The 18,225-nt window shown below is 39.3% G+C and overlaps 1 protein-coding gene and 1 non-coding gene across 6 annotated transcripts in view; one reads left to right on the forward strand and one right to left on the reverse strand.

Moving 5' to 3' along the window:
- The window catches only part of RABGAP1L (RAB GTPase activating protein 1 like), a 742,566-nt gene that overhangs the window by 291,268 nt on the left and 433,073 nt on the right, over nt 1–18,225 (forward strand). The window lies entirely within an intron of this gene.
- On the reverse strand, nt 14,202–14,273 carry TRNAC-ACA (transfer RNA cysteine (anticodon ACA)). The gene has a single exon. It is a non-coding gene; the product is annotated as a tRNA-Cys (tRNA).

Genomic DNA, 18,225 nt, shown 5'->3' on the forward strand with positions numbered 1-18,225 from the left:
GACATACTTTATCTGGTGTGTACAGAAATTCCCGATTCCTAGAAGGAAAGTAGGTGTTCAGTATAAAATGTGTGTCTGTACAAATAGTTTAGGTATACTTATCAGTTAGAGTGGTGGGACCCCTCTCCAAATTCAAGTTCCCAGATGCCAGCAAATGGCCAGCCTTGTAAGCTGGCCCTTCTAAGGACAGCAGTCTCAGGCTTGCTATGTTAACTGATTTTTGTACTGTAATATTTTAAACTAGAGAGAGAAAATTACATTTATGTCTTTCTGTTTTCATTAACAAAGTTTATATATAATAAGAACCAGAGAAAATTACATTTATGTCATTCTGTTTTCATTAACAACGTTTATATATAATAGGAGCCGATTTTAACCCATCATTGTCCTCAGTTGGTCATACATATTATAAGGATACTTTTGAAAAGTAGGAGGAGGAAAAAACAAATTTGAGTACAGTGAAATATTGCCATATATTTAAAGTCAAAGCATGGAGCAATATTTTAGGTTGTATCTGCTTATATAGTAAGAATATCTTTACAGTACCTTTAGTAATAAATAACTGCTGCTGCTGCTAAGTCGCTCAGTCGTGTCTGACTCTGTGCGACCCCATAGACGGCAGCCCATCAGGCTCCCCTGTCCCTGGGATTCTCCAGGCAAGAACACTGGAGTGGGTTGCCATTTCCTTCTCCAATGCATGAAAGTGAAAAGTGAAAGTGAAGTCACTCAGTCGTGTCCAACTCTTAGCAACCCCATGGACTGCAGCCTACCAGGCTCCTCCATCCATGGGATTTTCCAGGCAAGAGTACTGGAGTGGGGTGCCATTGCCTTCTCCTAGACAGGTACAAAGAGGTATGGCCACTTTATAATAAATGTCTGTGTTCTTTATCTACATTTCTATTAGAGTGTTTTCTTCATTATCAGTTAGCAAAAGAATTCCTTATGAGGTAGAAATATTAACCACATCATATATTGTTACCTTCTCTCCCCACCCCTGCCAGAATATTATTAAGTCAAAGAACTGAAATCTCTGCAAAAGAAATGACAAACTGATTTATTCCCTGCAAAAAATGAGTGCAGTAAACAAAGTTGGTTAGTCATGTGTCTTTCTTTCTTCAGCATTCTCTTTCATCTATAACCTTCCAGTCATAAAATTGTGTTTCCTACCCATGACAGGGGCAAAAACTATGGTATAGGAATATTCACATGGTTTTTCTGATGCTACCGTATCAGCATTCTCCCCATTGTTTGTATATTCAAGAGCCCAGTTGGTATTAGCTACCTTATTTGATGATGTCCACTTCTGCCGCCTGGTAGGCCACTGCTGTTTGGTGTTTGTGCTGTGAGTTCTGTCCCTTGACAACATAGGACCTCTGTGAAGCATGCTGGTGTGCAGAATTCCTCATATGCCAAGTGGTGTTGTTTTCTCTGGGGTTCTGCAGAAGCAGGCTGTATTCTCTGTTATTTAGTAAAGCCAGCTCTCTCCCCGCTGCCCCGCCCTTGCCACCAAAGCCTTCCCACCTTGTACTCTCAGAGTCTCAAACATACGTTTTGATCAACATCTTGTTTTCTTTTTCTTGGTATGGCATCTGCCATCTGGAACTGGGGGACAAATCCCAGTTAGAACTTGGAGGTGAACTTCGCATAGGCTCAAGAGCCTCCAGGAAACAAGACGCCTTGATGATGTTTTCCCTTCTTACAGTATCTGCGGCCCTTTTTCCCCTTAGGTTGATTTCTTACTTTAGAGGCTCCTTAGCAAGTAATTGAGATAGTCTCCTGGCAGACTAGACTTGCTTTCAGGTAAGCATAATTTGGCATGTATAATTCCACAGTGCTAAAGTGTCTTAAATTTTTAAACTTTCTCTTGGCATTGTAGAATTATATATGCCATATTATGCTTACCTCAAAGCATGTCTAGTCTGCCAGGAGACTGGATGTAGAATTCAGACTAAAGGTTGTCAGGGGATAAGGTAGGGGAGGGATAAGTTGGTAGATTGGGACTGACATATACACACTGCTGCTGCTGCTAAGTCCCTTCAGTCGTGTCCGACTCTGTGCGACCCCAGAGACAGCAGCCCACCAGGCTCCCCCATCCCTGGGATTCTCCAGACAAGAACACTGGAGTGGGTTGCCATTTCCTTCTCCGATGCATGAAAGTGAAAAGTGAAAGTGAAGTCGCACACTACTATATATAAAATAGATATCTAATAAGAACCTGCTATATAGCACAGGGAATTCTGCTCAGTACTCTGTAATGGCCTATATGGGAAAATAATCTAAAAAAACCCAAGAGTGAGTATATTTATAACTGATTCACTTTGCTGTACACCTGAAACTAACACAACATTGTAGATCAACTATACTCCAATAAAAATTTAAAAAACAACAACAACAACTTTCTTTTAAAGCCAGTAAAACCTCCTTTAGATGTGTATACAGAACTTATGATGGCTGAGCTGCTCTATGTGAAGCAGGTTGAGGAGACCTGCAGTCAGCCATTCCCCTGAGGCTCCTGCCTAGAATGTTACAGGTTCTTGGCAATTTCTCATCTCTAACTCCCTTGTTTTACAGACAAGAAAATGAATGCACATGAAATTAATCCATATCAACCAGTTCTTTTAGGGCCTTACCAAACTTTCTTTAGACAGTCTTTGACTAACCCCATTTTCCTGTTTGTGGGGCATGGTGGAGTGGAATTAGCTGTCCCTCTGACATTTTACATACATTTATCTTGTAATGGTTATCGTTTTTTCTTTTATACTTAAATGTTTATACTGTCAGCCTCACAGTCCCTAAGCTCAGAGAATCTATTTTTAAAAAATTAATTTTAGATCCTCATTACATCCTAATGTAATCCTGTCATATATTAAGTAATTAATGTTACATTAAAATGAAGAAATTTATTCAGTACTTTTCTTGGAAATTATGTACTCACTTTGTAAAGTATCATTTTGCATTTGTTGATATTTTAATTTCTTATGGGTATTCTGTTAGTTTATGTGAGCTACCTCTATTCTTCAACTGGATTACCACTCTTTTCAAACCTTCTATGTCAACCCCCACCATAACACTCAGTATAAGAGAAGCGTTTTGATAAACCCAAAAGACTCTGATAAAAAGATGTCAATGTCATGGTACTTTGCTTTATTCCCATGTTCTTATTGTTTTTGCTAAGTCGCGTCAGTTGTGTTCGACTCTGTGCAACTCCATAGACGGCAGCCCACCAGGCTCCGCCGTCCCTGGGATTCTCCAGGCAAGAACACTGGAGTGGGTTGCCATTGCCTTTTCCAATGCATGAAAGTGAAAAGGGAAAGTGAAGTTGCTCAGTCGTGTCTGACTCTTCACAACCCCATGGACTGCAGCCTTCCAGGCTCCTCCGTCCATGGAATTTTCCAGGCAAGAGTACTGGAGTGGGGTGTCATTGTTGCTTATTGTTTAGTTGTTTCCAGCTCTTTTGTGACTCCGTGGACTGTAGCCCACCATACTTCTCTGTCCATGGGATTCTCCAGGTAGAAATACTAGATTGGGTTCCCATTCCCTTATCCAGGGGATCTTCCCAACCCAGGGATCGAACCTGCATCTCCTGTATCCGTGTTGGGGGGGGGGGTGGTGTTCCTTACCTTTGAGCCACCTTGGGAAGCCCTTTCCCTTCTTAGTTCCTCTTAAAATATTTCACACGTTGACAAGTAACAGTTAAGAGTGATTCTTCTTTTCATGAGACCAGCGGTTAGAGAGGCCGTGTATAACTGCAGTAACCTGGATGCTATCTATAACTGCAGTAACCTGGATGCTATCTGAGGTCTATCACCATTAACTTTTGACCATGGCCATCAGGTGGTGCTAGTGGTAAGGAACCTGGCAATGCATAGAAGACGGGTTCCACTCCTGGGTCAGGAAGATCTGCTGAAAGAGGGCATGGCAATCCACTCCAGTATTCTTCCTGGAGATTCCCACAGACAGAGGAGCCTGACAGGCTACAGTCCATGGGGTCACAAAGAGTTGGACATGACTGAAGCAACTGAGCACATGTTACTTAACCTCTGTGACCCCTAATTCTGTCATCTATAAAACAGGGAAAATAATATCTATCATATTGTAATAAGTAAATGAAATAACACATGAAGTGTCTAGGAGTACCATGTTTGCCATAGTTAATGAATATTTAAAATGATAGTTGCTGTCATATTCAAGCAGGTAAAATGAACCTACTAGTTGAGTAGTGTTTAAACTTTAATGTGAGTACAAATCACCTGGGGATCTTGTTAAATTGCAGGTTCATAAACAGGTCTGAGGTGGTACCTGAGATCTTCATTTCTGATAAACTCTTAGGTAATGCTGGTGCTCTGATATGGAGATCACACTTGAAATAACAAATGTGCTAGATTATTTGAGATTCCCATTGTGCGTTTTTTTCTATTTTTATATGTTGAATGGTTGGTTGGATTATCTTTTTCAGTCATTGTGTGTCTTGTTGGATATTGTTACTGTATTTTTTGTTCAATTTTTTTCAACTTTATATTGAAGTTTAGCAAATTAGCAATGTTGTAATAGTTTCAGATGGACAGCAAAAGTACTCAGACATATATATACATGTATCTGTTGTCCCCCAAACTCCCCTTACATCCAGGCTGCCGCATAACATTGAGAAGAGTTCTTTGTGCTATGCAGTAGGTCCTTGTGGGTTATCCATTTTAAATATAGCAGTGTGTACCTGTCCATCCCAGACTCCCTAACTATTCTTTCTGTCCATGCTTTCCCCCTTTTAATCATAAGTTCATGTTCTAAGTCTGTTTCTGTTTTATAAATAAGTTGGTTTGTATCATTTATTTTTAGATTCGGCCTATTAGGTATGCCATATGATATTTTTTCTTCTTTGATTTCATTCAGTATGACAAAAAAGTACAATGGAGATAAGACAGATTCCTCAATAAATGGTGCTGGGAAAACTGGACAGCTACTTGTGAAAGAATGAAACTAGAAAATTTCCTAACACCATGGAAAAAATAAACTCAAAATGGATTTAAGGCTTAAATTAAATGTAAGGCCAGAAATTATAAAGCTTTTAGAGGAAAACAAGCAGTACACTCTTTGACATAAATCATAGCAAGGTCCTCTTTGACCTACTTTATAGAATAATGGAAATAAAAACAAAAAGTTTGCAGTGCTGAGTATCAAGAAGTTAAGGGCAGACATTTAAGGTAAATGTGATGATCCTGTCTATTTTTTGAAATTTTGAATTTGAAAAGATATCAATCAAGGACTTCTAGCACATCAAGTGCTAGGCAGATCAAGTCTGTTGCTCTAAATGCATTACTTTCAGGTCAAGAAATTACAGATGTAAACCTAAATACCCCATGTAAGATGAACTTTATAAATCTTCCTAATTGAAACTGAAAGAGCACCAGGTTGGGAGTCATGTGTGCATGCTAAGTCCCCTCCGTTGTTTTAGACTCTTGGCGACTCTGTGGACTGTAACCACCAGGCTCCTCTCTCCGTGGGAGTCTCCAGGCAAGAATACTGGAGTGGGTTGCCATGCCCTCCTCCAGGGGCTCTTCCCGACCTAGGGATGAAACCCAGGTCTCTTATGTGTCCTGCATTGGTAGGCGGGTTCTTTACCACTGGCACCATGTCAGGAAGAATTCTGGCTTGGGGTCCAACAAAGTTTAGCAGAAGAACCTTGGAAAGGTCAGAATTAATTCTAATTTTTTATGCATTTATGATACTTGGTAAGAAAACTTTTCAACAAAGCTCCCAGTCTTCCGTGTAAGAAAAGATCTCACCTACAAGAATTTTCTAATCTTCAGTATTCTGAATTTAAATTTAAAACTGTTGAGTACTCTTAAAGATTAGTTAATTATGCCTATACTATTTTTATTTTAGTTATATTCATTTTGTTAATAAAATTTAAATAAAATTTGGAGAAATATACTGACCAATCAAATATTTCAGCTGTTTCACCAAAATTTGAATACATGTTAATAAAAATATAAATTAAAGGAAATATAAACAGTTTAAAAACTAACTATTTTCAGGTTATTTTTCTTCTCATATGTACAAATCTATCTATTGATGTAAAAGGCAAACACAAGAGATTTATGAATTTCTTAATATTGTAAAATAGTCTTCTGCTGCTGTGTGCAACTTTTGCAAACACCATGCTCATTTGCAAGTACCTCCAGAACCATAAATTAAAACATCAAGCAAGAGAATGGCCCTTGGCACTCTTGGGAAATGATACGTGGTTAAGCAGGGATTTATTGCATTCATGATGTCTGAGAGGAAGGATTTGACAAGTTAATTAATTTGTCTTTTCTCTTACCTAAGTGCTTTCATCGCTCAAATCTTCCCAAAGCTCCAGAGCAAAATCTGTCTTTGTCTTCCGCAGCAGAGTAGCCTGCACATCTTCAGGGCATTCTGACATAATCTCCTTATATTTTGAGGAGGAAGGATAAGAGATGGAGAGATGCATTTCCTTGGGGCTAAAGGAGTATTACTTGTGAGAGTAGATGTTCAGGGTTAGGGTCACACTGTGTCAGCCATGAGCCCCAGATCCAAGTGGCGGAAGGCATCCCAATGTTCATCAGTAGATTTGGTTTGGGCTATTGGCGATACTAGGATCCTTTGCAACACAGGGTCTGTGGTAGTGTCTCATCTTTCCTGGACCTGAAGTTGGTACTGTTTGAGTACCAGAGGTGCAGGAGCAGAACTGGATGTGCTGAGATACCAAAGCTGTGCATGTGGTCTCTGCCAGATGACTGTAATGAAAGTATTATTATTAAAGATCAAATGCAGAAGTTATTGCTAGGTAGACTTCTTTCACAAATCTTTCCCGCTAATCTATATGTATGAATGGCAGCCAAACTTTGGAAATGTATGAACAAATAGCATCACAAGCTAAAATTATGCTGTTCATAAGCAAATAACCTCCACTGAGCTACTAAGCATCTTGTGGAGTGATTTCCTTGGCTGTAGGCATTGCTGTGCTGTTTACATATAGTAATTATCATTGTCTAAGAGATGGCAAGAGTGAATGTCGACATTCTAGGAATCAGCGAACTGAAATGGACTGGAATGGGTGAATTTAACTCAGATGACCATTATATCTACTACTGCGGGCAGGAATCCCTCAGAAGAAATGGAGTGGCCACCATGGTCAACAAAAGAGTCCGAAATACAGTACTTGGATGCAATCTCAAAAACGACAGAATGATCTCTGTTCATTTCCAAGGCAAACCATTCAATATCACAGTAATCCAAGTCTATGCCCCAACCAGTAACGCTAAAGAAGCTGAAGTTGAACAGTTCTATGAAGAACTACAAGACCTTTTAGAACTAACACCCAAAAAAGATGTCCTTTTCATTATAGGGGACTGGAATGCAAAAGTAGGAAGTCAAGAAACACCTGGAGTAACAGGCAAATTTGGCCTTGGAATACGGAATGAAGCAGGGCAAAGACTAATAGAGTTTTGCCAAGAAAATGCACTGGTCATAACAAACACACTCTTCCAACAACACAAGAGAAGACTCTATACGTGGACATCACCAGATGGTCAACACCGAAATCAGATTGATTATATTCTTTGCAGCCAAAGATGGAGAAGCTCTATACAGTCAGCAAAAACAAGACCAGGAGCTGACTGTGGCTCAGACCATGAGCTCCTTATTGCCAAATTCAGACTTAAATTGAAGAAAGTAGGGAAAACCACTAGACCATTCAGGTATGACCTAAATCAAATCCCTTATGATTATACAGTGGAAGTGAGAAATAGATTTAAGGGCCTAGATCTGATCGATAGAGTGCCTGATTAACTATGTAATGAGGTTCGTGACATTGTACAGGAGACAGGGATCAAGACCATCCCCATGGAAAAGAAATGCAAAAAAGCGAAATGGCTGTCTGGGGAGGCCTTACAAATAGCTGTGAAAAGAAGAGAAGTGAAAAGCAAAGGAGAAAAGGAAAGATATAAGCATCTGAATGCAGAGTTCCAAAGAATAGCAAGAAGAGATAAGAAAGCCTTCTTCAGTGATCAATGCAAAGAAATAGAGGAAAACAACAGAATGGGAAAGACTAGGGATCTCTTCAAGAACATCAGAGATACCAAAGGAACATTTCATGCAAAGATGAGCTCGATAAAGGACAGAAATGGTATGGACCTAACAGAAGCAGAAGATATTAAGAAGAGATGGCAAGAATACACAGAAGAACTGTACAAAAAAGATCTTCACGACCCAGAAAATCACGATGGTGTGATCACTCACCTAGAGCCAGACATCCTGGAATGTGAAGTCAAGTGGGCCTTAGAAAGCATCACTACGAACAAAGCTAGTGGAGGTGATGGAATTTCAGTTGAGCTATTCCAAATCCTGAAAGATGATGCTGTGAAAGTGCTGCACTCAATAGGCCAGCACATTTGGAAAACTCAGCAGTGGCCACAGGACTGGAAAAGGTCAGTTTTCATTCCAATCCCAAAGAAAGGCAATGCCAAAGAATGCTCAAACTACCGCACAATTGCACTCATCTCACACGCTAGTAAAGTAATGCTCAAAATTCTCCAAGCCAGGCTTCAGCAATACGTGAACCGTGAACTTCCTGATGTTCAAGCTGGTTTTAGAAAAGGCAGAGGAACCAGAGATCAAATTGCCAACATCCGCTGGATCATCAAAAAAGCAAGAGAGTTCCATAAAAACATCTATTTCTGCTTTATTGACTATGCCAAAGCCTTTGACTGTGTGGATCACAATAAACTGTGGACAATCCTGAAAGAGATGGGAATACCAGACCACCTGACCTGCCTCTTGAGAAATCTGTATGCAGGTCAGGAAGCAACAGTTAGAACTGGACATGGAACAACAGACTGGTTCCAAATAGGAAAAGGAGTTCGTCAAGGCTGTATATTGTCACCCTGTTTATTTAACTTATATGCAGAGTACATCATGAGAAACGCTGGACTGGAAGAAACACAAACTGGAATCAAGATTGCCGGGAGAAATACCAATAACCTCAGATATGCAGATGACACCACCCTATGGCAGAAAGTGAAGAGGAACTCAAAAGCCTCTTGATGAAGTGAAAGTGGAGAGTGAAAAAGTTGGCTTAAAGCTCAACATTCAGAAAACCAAGATCATGGCATCCGGTCCCACCACTTCATGGGAAATAGATGGGGAAACAGTGGAAACAGTGTCAGACTTTATTTTTGGGGGCTCCAAAATCACTGCAGATGGTGACTGCAGCCATGAAATTAAAAGACGCTTACTCCTTGGAAGGAAAGTTATGACCAACCTAGATAGAATGTTCAAAAGCAGAGACATTTCTTTGCCAACAAAGGTCCATCTAGTCAAGGCTATGGTTTTTCCTGTGGTCATGTATGGATGTGAGAGTTGGACTGTGAAGAAGGCTGAGCGCCGAAGAATTGATGCTTTTGAACTGTGGTGTTGGAGAAGACTCTTGAGAGTCCCTTGGACTGCAAGGAGATCCAACCAGTCCATTCTGAAGGAGATCAGCCCTGGGATTTCTTTGGAGGGAATGATGCTGAAGCTGAAACTCCAGTACTTTGGCCACCTCATGCGAAGAGTTGACTCATTGGAAAAGACTCTGATGCTGGGAGGGATTGGGGGCAGGAGGAGAAGGGGACGACGGAGGATGAGATGGCTGGATGGCATCGCTGACTTGATGGACGTGAGTCTGAGTGAGCTCTGGGAGTTGGTGATGGACAGGGAGGCCTGGCGTGCTGTGATTCATGGGGTCGCAAAGAGTCGGACACGACTGAGTGAGTGATCTGATCTGATCTGAACATTTAGGTAAGACTTCTGAGCAATGAACTAAAACATTGTTAGTATAGCAGGTAGAAAAGGGTATAATGTGACTTTGGAATTTAGTGTTGATTCTGGATCAATATGTGACAGCAGTTTCACTTGATTTTCTGGTATTTGCTTCCTGTAACATGTAACATTGTTTTCAAATTCAGTTCTAAGTTATTAAGATGGAGCAAAGGTAGTAGACATTTTGATACATTTCTTTCTCTAAGGCTTCCCTGATGGCTCAGTGATAGAAGAATCTGCCTGTAATGCAGGAGATGGGGGTCTGCGGGTTCAATCTCTGGGGCAGGAAGATCCCTTGGAGAAGGAAATGGCAACCACTGCAGTATTCTTGCCTGGGAAATCCCATGGACAGAAGGAGCCTCCAGGCTACACTCCATGGGGCTGCCAAAGGGTTAGACAAGACTTAGCGACAAGACAGCAACAACATACAACAGGGACCCTGACATAATGCATGAAAATAGCAAAATTATGTTTTATTATCATTTGACATTTACTTTGTACTTGACTCTACATAAAACTTAACTCTTATTGTACCCACATTACTAAAATTTTTAGCAAATGCTATGAAATAATTTAGTGCTTAAATGGGGGGAAAACAACAGAATGGGAAAGACTAGAAATCTCTTGAAGAAAATTAGAGATACCAAGGGAACATTTCATGCAAGATGGGCTCAATAAAGGACAGAAATGGTATGGACCTAACAGAAGCAGAAGATATTAAGAAGAGGTGAAAAGAGTACACAGAAAAACTGTGCAAAAAAGATCTTCACGACCAAGATAATCACGATGGTGTGATCACTCACCTAGAGCCAGACATCCTGGAATGTGAAGTCAAGGGGGCCTTAGGAAGCATCACTACGAACAAAGCTAGTGGAGGTGATGGAATTCCAGTTGAGCTATTTCAAATCCTGAAAGATGATGCTGTGAAAACCAATACAATATTGTAAAGTAAAAAAAATAATAATTAAAAAAAAAAAGTGCTGCACTGAATATGTCAGCAAATTTGGAAAACTCAGCAGTGGCCACAGGACTGGAAAGGGTCAGTTTTCATTCCAATACCAAAGAAAGGCAATGCCAAAGAATGCTCAAACTACCGCACAATTGCACTCATCTCACACGCTAGTAAAGTAATGCTCAAAATTCTCCAAGCCAGGCTTTAGCAATACGTGAACTGTAAACTTCCAGATGTTCAAGCTGGTTTTAGAAAAGGCAGAGGAACCAGAGATCAAATTGCCAACATCCGCTGGATCATCAAAAAAGCAAGAGAGTTCCATAAAAACATCTATTTCTGCTTTATTGACTATGCCAAAGCCTTTGACTGTGTGGATCACAATAAACTGTGGACAATTCTGAAAGAGATGGGAATACCAGACCACCTGACCTGCCTCTTGAGAAATCTGTATGCAGGTCAGGAAGCAACAGTTAGAACTGGACATGGAACAACAGACTGGTTCCAAATAGGAAAAGGAGTTCGTCAAGGCTGTATATTGTCACCCTGTTTATTTAACTTATATGCAGAGTACATCATGAGAAACGCTGGACTGGAAGAAACACAAACTGGAATCAAGATTGCCGGGAGAAATATCAATAACCTCAGATATGCAGATGACACCACCCTTATGGCAGAAAGTGAAGAGGAACTCAAAAGCCTCTTGATGAAGTGAAAGTGGAGAGTGAAAAAGTTGGCTTAAAGCTCAACATTCAGAAAACGAAGATCATGGCATCTGGTCCCACCACTTCATGGGAAATAGATGGGGAAACAGTGGAAACAGTGTCAGACTTTATTTTTGGGCTCCAAAATCACTGCAGATGGTGATTGCAGCCATGAAATTAAAAGACGCTCCCTCCTTGGAAGGAAAGTTATGACCAACCTAGATAGCATATTCAAAAGCAGAGACATCATTTTGCCGGCAAAGGTCCATCTAGTCAAGGCTATGGTTTTTCCAGTAGTCGTGTATGGATGTGAGAGTTGGACTGTGAAGAAGGCTGAGCACCAAAGAAATGATGCTTTTGAACTGTGGTGTTGGAGAAGACTCTTGAGAGTCCCTTGGACTACAAGGAGATCCAATCAGTCCATTCTAAAGGAGATCAGTCCTGGGTGTTCTTTGGAAGGAATGATGCTAAAGCTGAAACTCCAATACTTTGGCCACCTCATGTGAAGAGTTGACTCATTGGAAAAGACTCTGATACTGGGAGGAATTGAGGGCAGCAGGAGAAGGGGATGACAGAGGATGAGATGGCTGGATGGCATCACCGACTCGACGGACCTAAGTTTGAGTGAACTCCGGGAGTTGGTGATGGACAGGGAGGCCTGGCATGCTGCAATTCATGGGGTCGCAAAGAGTTGGACATGACTGACCGACTGAACTGAACTCAACTGAAGCACTAACTGATTTCAGAGCACTTCCTAAAAATCTTAGTAATGTGGGTACAGTAAGAGTAAGTTTGGAGACTTCCCTGGTGGTCCAGTGGCTAAGACATCTTGTTCTCAACACAGGGGCTCAGGTTCGGTCCCTGCCAGGGAACTAGATCCCACATGCTTTAACAAAGAGCCTGCATGCTACAGCTAAGACCCTGACCAGCCAAATAAATAAGTGATTTTTTTTAAAGAGTAAGTTTTATGTAGAGTCAAGTACAAAGTAAATGTCAGATTATAATAATTATAATTTTATCATTATTAAGTACTTAAATGAGTGCTCGGAGATCATTTTTCCAAAGATACTTTTTAAAGTATTTATATCAAACCTGCATAGTACATTTTATAATAAGCTGCATATGTAGATAGTATTGCCATAGTTGAGTGGTAATATTGTCCTTACCTAGCAATAAATTTTATAACTAACTTAATATGCTTCTGTGATTCAGAAAATAAGTTGTCATTTCTTTGTAGTGTTATGGCAGCATGATATTTTGTCAAGTAGCACAAAATGCATCTAGAATATGCACATTAATTCTTGTTTTTCCTGTCTAGTTTTCAAGTGTATCTTTCTGGACTTTAGTCCTGTCTCTAATTTGTGCCCTACTATGTTTAAAAAAAGGTTCTAAGAGAGCTGTCTCTTAACATTCTGTTTCTGATTCTTTTCATCAAATCTTTTTATTCAGTAAGAAATTGTACCCCAACCAGAAATGCATCCGTACATGGGAAAACAACTTTTAGAATGTGCTGAATTTAATGAATAAGGTTTTGCTTATTCTTTATATAAGTTGAAGTTGGGGACCAGGACAACTCACAAACCCACAAACCATTGCTGCTTATCCAGTCTCTCCTTTTCAGCTTTTGTCTGTTCTCAGTTGTATTTTGAATGACTTCTGTCTTCCATGATTAATAAAATGCTTGGTAGAAGGGAATGGAGAGGATATTATCACGAACATTTAAAAATTCAGTGAAACATACTCAGAATCATCCCTCAGTGATTTCAGCAAGGCTTTAGTTTTGATTGCCTTTTTCACTATAAAGTTTATTTTGGGTGTTTACCATAGTATCCCTAATATACTCTGCTGTTTACTGATGAGAAGTGCCCCAGGACACCTGCCTTCAAGAATAATACTGCTCTAGACAGTACAGCTGTCTAGAGCAGTATTATTAAAGTACACCTCGGGCTTTAATGTAAATATGAATCACCTGGGGAGCTCACCTGGAGCAAATTTTGATTCAGCAGAACTGGAACAGGGCTGAGATCTGCATTTCTAGCAAATTCCCTGGTGTTTCTACTGCTCCTGATCTAGAGATCATACCTTGAAAGTGTAGGTTATATGTGTATGTCCAGTGCTTCTTAATGCATGTACGAAGTGTCACAGGAATAGCTTGTTCTTAGGCAGAGGTTCTCAAACTTGAGCATGCGCCAGAATCTTGTGGGAGGATGTTTGCAAAAAGTTGGGCTCCGCCTCTCTGAGTTCATTTTGGTGGGGCTTTGTAGCCCAGAAATCTGCAATTTTCAAACCTTCTCAGATTTTGGTGCAGGTAGTTTAAGACCACACTTTGAGAAATAGTACTTTAAAATTTGAAGATGCTATGGAAATTCTCAAACCTTTCTGGAATGACAGCTTTTTAAGACAGAGATGCAACCAAAAGCCCATCTGAAAGGTGGGCTTAAAATGCCAATGTAGAATTTGGTTAATGAGGAAGCAGTGGTATGTTTTTGTATGTTTATCTGTCTAGCTGATTACCTCAGGCAGAAGGTTCTTAATTTATTATAGTACATCAGTGGTGAAGATCATAGCTTTCTTTACTTCCTACTCAGCCCTGAAAGTGAAAGTGAAGTCACTCAGTCGTGTTCGACTCATTGTGAACCCTTGGACTGTAGCCTACCAGGCTCCTCTGTCCATGAGATTTTCCAGGCAAGGGTACTGGAGTGGGTTGCCATTTCCTTCTCCAGGGGATCTTCCCAACCCAGGGATTGAACCCAGGCCTCCTGCATTGTAGGCAGACGCTTTACCATCTGAGCCACCAGGGAAGTTAGACTTAGCTCTAAAGGGGTCTTAAATTGGATAGTTGGTTAGAGGTAATAGGTGGGTGGGTAGGTATATTAAATGATGGTGAATGGTTGCCAGTATTCGTTTTGCTCCTGGATATTCTGACCAGGATATTTACTCTGTCTGGAGTACATTTATATCTCTAATTTTGCTATCATATATACCTAGTGTCACAAGTCTAGCCTGTTCTATATATAAAATATAGAATTAGTTTTCACGTTAAAAAATAGGAATTCAGATAACTAACGAGTTATTTGTAATTTTAGTTTAAGGCAGCAGTTAAAATTTAAAAGTATGTCACTCAAAGTGAATTTTTAAAAATGACATCGTTTCATAACTTTAAAATCAGTTCTTCATCTGTTCAAGTCTCTGTTTTAAGGAAGTGGGTGGTATTTATATAATACTTAATTGATTCTATATAGATTATTTAAAACAAAAGGGAGTTACACAGAGGTTGCAGAAACAGTGAGTGCCATTTAGAATACTCTGATCAGCAAACTGTGTAATGTTAACCAAAGTGATTTTGAAGGTTTATTTAGGATTAATCCATTATATGGTTAAATTTGTTATCTCATTTATTCCTTAATTTGCATGTGATTTTGCAATTCAGAAACCTTAAGCAAACAGAGGTGTACCCAACAATGAACTACAGGATGAATTGAAATAAAGCATATTGTAACCAAGACCAGCCCTGGACAGAAACGTGGGATGAGTGAGCCATGATTACATTTTTCCTCTTCTGCTCCTCTGTGCTAAAGAGCAAACTCCTTTGTGCCACTTCTGGATGGTTTTGTTCCACTGCCACAGTCTCCTCCGAGGTCTCTTCTGCCCTTGAGAATTTCAAGGTGTAGAGCAGAGGCAGTTTTGAAAACCATCATGACCTAGTACAGTAAGTGCTGTGTGAGAAGGAGATCTATCACATAGAGTACTTTATGATCACAGAGATTAATTCTGCTTGAAGGGAAAGGGGAGAAAAAGATAGACAAATGTGAGCATATAAACTGCATGACCTTTTTGAGATACCTTTCTGTTGTGAATTTTCTGGTTTATTAATAACCTAAGAACTGTGCTTTACTATCCGTAGTATTCGTACCTCTTGACATGAAGGTCATAAATATTGGGGAGGAAAAACATCTACTAGTTTTTAAAGCAGAGCAAAAAAAATTTCATTGTATGTTAAGAAGTAATTTTATTGAAATTTGAGTACAAATTTTGCGTTAATATTCTCCAACGTGGGTCAGTTGTTAATGCATAGAAAGGCATTATACTTTTCTAGATAGTCCTTTGTATATTCCAGCAGCTCTGAGTTAAGAGGCATATGAATGGAGAAGTGTGAAACCTATTTAAATTCTATCACATTTTTAAGAGCAGTTGATTTCAAATTAAGATGAAATTGAGGATATTTTTTTGTATGAAAGTAGAAAGTGTGTGTTTTAGACCCATTGTCAAATTGTCTTCATCCTCACAACTAACATATTCCAAGTTTCTATAGGCGTAGCTCAAGTTAATCATAATAACATTACTCTGTGTTGTTTAGTTGTTAAGTCATGTCCAACTCTTTGTGACCCCATGAACTACAACATGCCAGGCTTCCCTGTCCTTCACTAACTCCTGGGGTTTGCTCAAACTCATGTCCATTGAGTTGGTGATGCTTTGTTATCCTCTACCACCCTCTTCTCTTTTTGCCTTCAGTCTTTCCCCAGGATCAGGGTCTTTTCCAATGAGTTGGCTCTTTGCATCAGTTGGCCAAAGTACTGGAGCTTCAGCTTCAGCATCAGTCCTCCAATGAATATTCAGGGTTGATTTCCTTTACGATTGACTGGTTTGATCTCCTTGCTGTCCACAGGACTCTCGAGAGTCTTCTCTAGCACCAAAGTTTGAAAGCATCAATTCTTCGGTGCTCAGCCTTCTTGATGGTCCAACTCTCACATCCATATGTGATTACTAGAAGAACCATAACTATACAGACCTTTGTTGGCAAAGTGATGTCTTTGCTTTTTAATACACTGTCTAGGTTTGTCATAGCTTTCCTTCCAAGAAACAAGCATCTTATAATTTCATGGCTGTAGTCACAATCTGCAGTGATTTTGGAGCCCAAGAAAATTAAGTCTGTCACTGTTTCCATTGTTTCCCCATCTATTTGCCATGAAGTGACGGGGGACCGGATGCCATGATCTTAGTTTTCTAATGTTGAGTTTTAAGCCAGCTTTTTCACTCTCCTCTTTCATCCTCATCAAGAGGCTTTTTAGTTCTTCACTTTCTGCTGTTAGGATGGTATCATCTGCATATCTGAGGTTATTGATATTTCTCCTGGCAATCTTGATTCCTGCTTGTGACTCATCCAGCCTGGCATTTTGCATGATGTACACTGCATATAAGTTAAATAAGCAGGGTGACAATATACATTACTGTAGCAAAGTATAGTTATAGGCATGTTTCTTATTAAAATGATGTTTGCAGTTTTACTATATTGTTGTATATAAATTAGGGAGAAGTTTTATATTGCTTAAAAGTAACTCAATTACAGTTTTGATGTTTTTTTAATACCTAGAGCTGTGCTGTCCAATACAATAGCCATTGGCCACATGTGGCTATTTAAATTTAAATTAATTGAAATTAAGTAAAATGTAAAATTCAGTTTTAAATGTTGAAAAACATTTCAGTTTCTCAATAATCACACATGGCTAGCAACTACTTGATCGAATAGCAAAGATACAGAATATTTCTGTCACTCTCTTAGATAGCATTGGTCTACACTTTTGAGTATATGCTGTGTGTGGAATTGTTAGGATATGCATATTGTATCAGGATTAGCTTCACTTTTGTTGTTTAGTCATTAAGTTGTGTCTGACTGTTTTGGGACCCCCTATGGTCTGTAGCCCACTAGGCTCCTCTATCCATGGGATTTTGTGGGCAAGAATACTAGAGTGAGTTGCCATTTTCTTCTCCAGGGAATCTTCCTGACCCATGGATCAAACTCACATCTCCTGCATTGGCAGGTAGATTCTTTACCACTGAGCCACTTGGGAAGCCAAGAGAGGATGGGAAATGTCTTTTAGCTGGGCAGCTATGTGTTTCTTTGAGAGGACTTGCTGTTGTCAAGTTCCTCAGAAGAACCAATGACAAATTAGGTTTAATATTTAGAAATTAATTTAAATGAATAATTTTTCTATGAATAAAACTCATTTGTAGTGTCTTCTAAACCCTAGCGGGGCAATAAGAAGCAAATATTACTTCATTTAACTGAGGCAGAGAGATCATTCAGACATCATAAATTTAATTAAATAATCCCTATTGTGCCTATTTTTTATGTTCCTAGAGTTCAGTACTGAGCTTTTTTTTTAAAGTAATAGTTTATCAGATTATCTGGGAAATATTATTTTATTGAGTTAAGGCTTCAGTTGTGTGAGATTTTGCTCAGATATATAACCAGAACTGTCCAAATTAAACTTTTTTGAGGTTATTGAAATGAGCAAATTAATCAGAGATGATCATTTTCAGAAGAATAGTATTCTTCATTTTATAATTTAATATTTTCTAAGATTTTGTCTATGTTTGTTAATAGGTAGTATAATATACAGTTGATTTCACTGAAAAATGAAAAATTGCCAGTAATATTTTCACTATTTATTGTTTTTCTTTATGTATTTTGTGCTGTTGGAATCAAAATTTTCTTTTTGCCTTTTTCTTAATTTTTCTTTGTTTCACTATTACTGGTGCTTTCAGTAATTCACTTTTTAAATGTCTATCTGCAGCGTCAGGAAATTTAGAAAAGAGTATGAGAAAATATCATAGTGAAGAGAGCACATTCAACTGCCATTCTGCTTTTTGATCACTGGTTCTTGCATGACAGATCTTGATCACCACTATTCTTGTCATTCCTTCGGGGCTAGTGTTGTTCCATGTCTCGTGGGGGATGTAGAAACAGACCAG

Source organism: Bubalus kerabau, chromosome 5 (assembly GCF_029407905.1).
Source record: "Bubalus kerabau isolate K-KA32 ecotype Philippines breed swamp buffalo chromosome 5, PCC_UOA_SB_1v2, whole genome shotgun sequence".
NCBI classification, from domain to species: domain Eukaryota; kingdom Metazoa; phylum Chordata; class Mammalia; order Artiodactyla; family Bovidae; genus Bubalus; species Bubalus kerabau.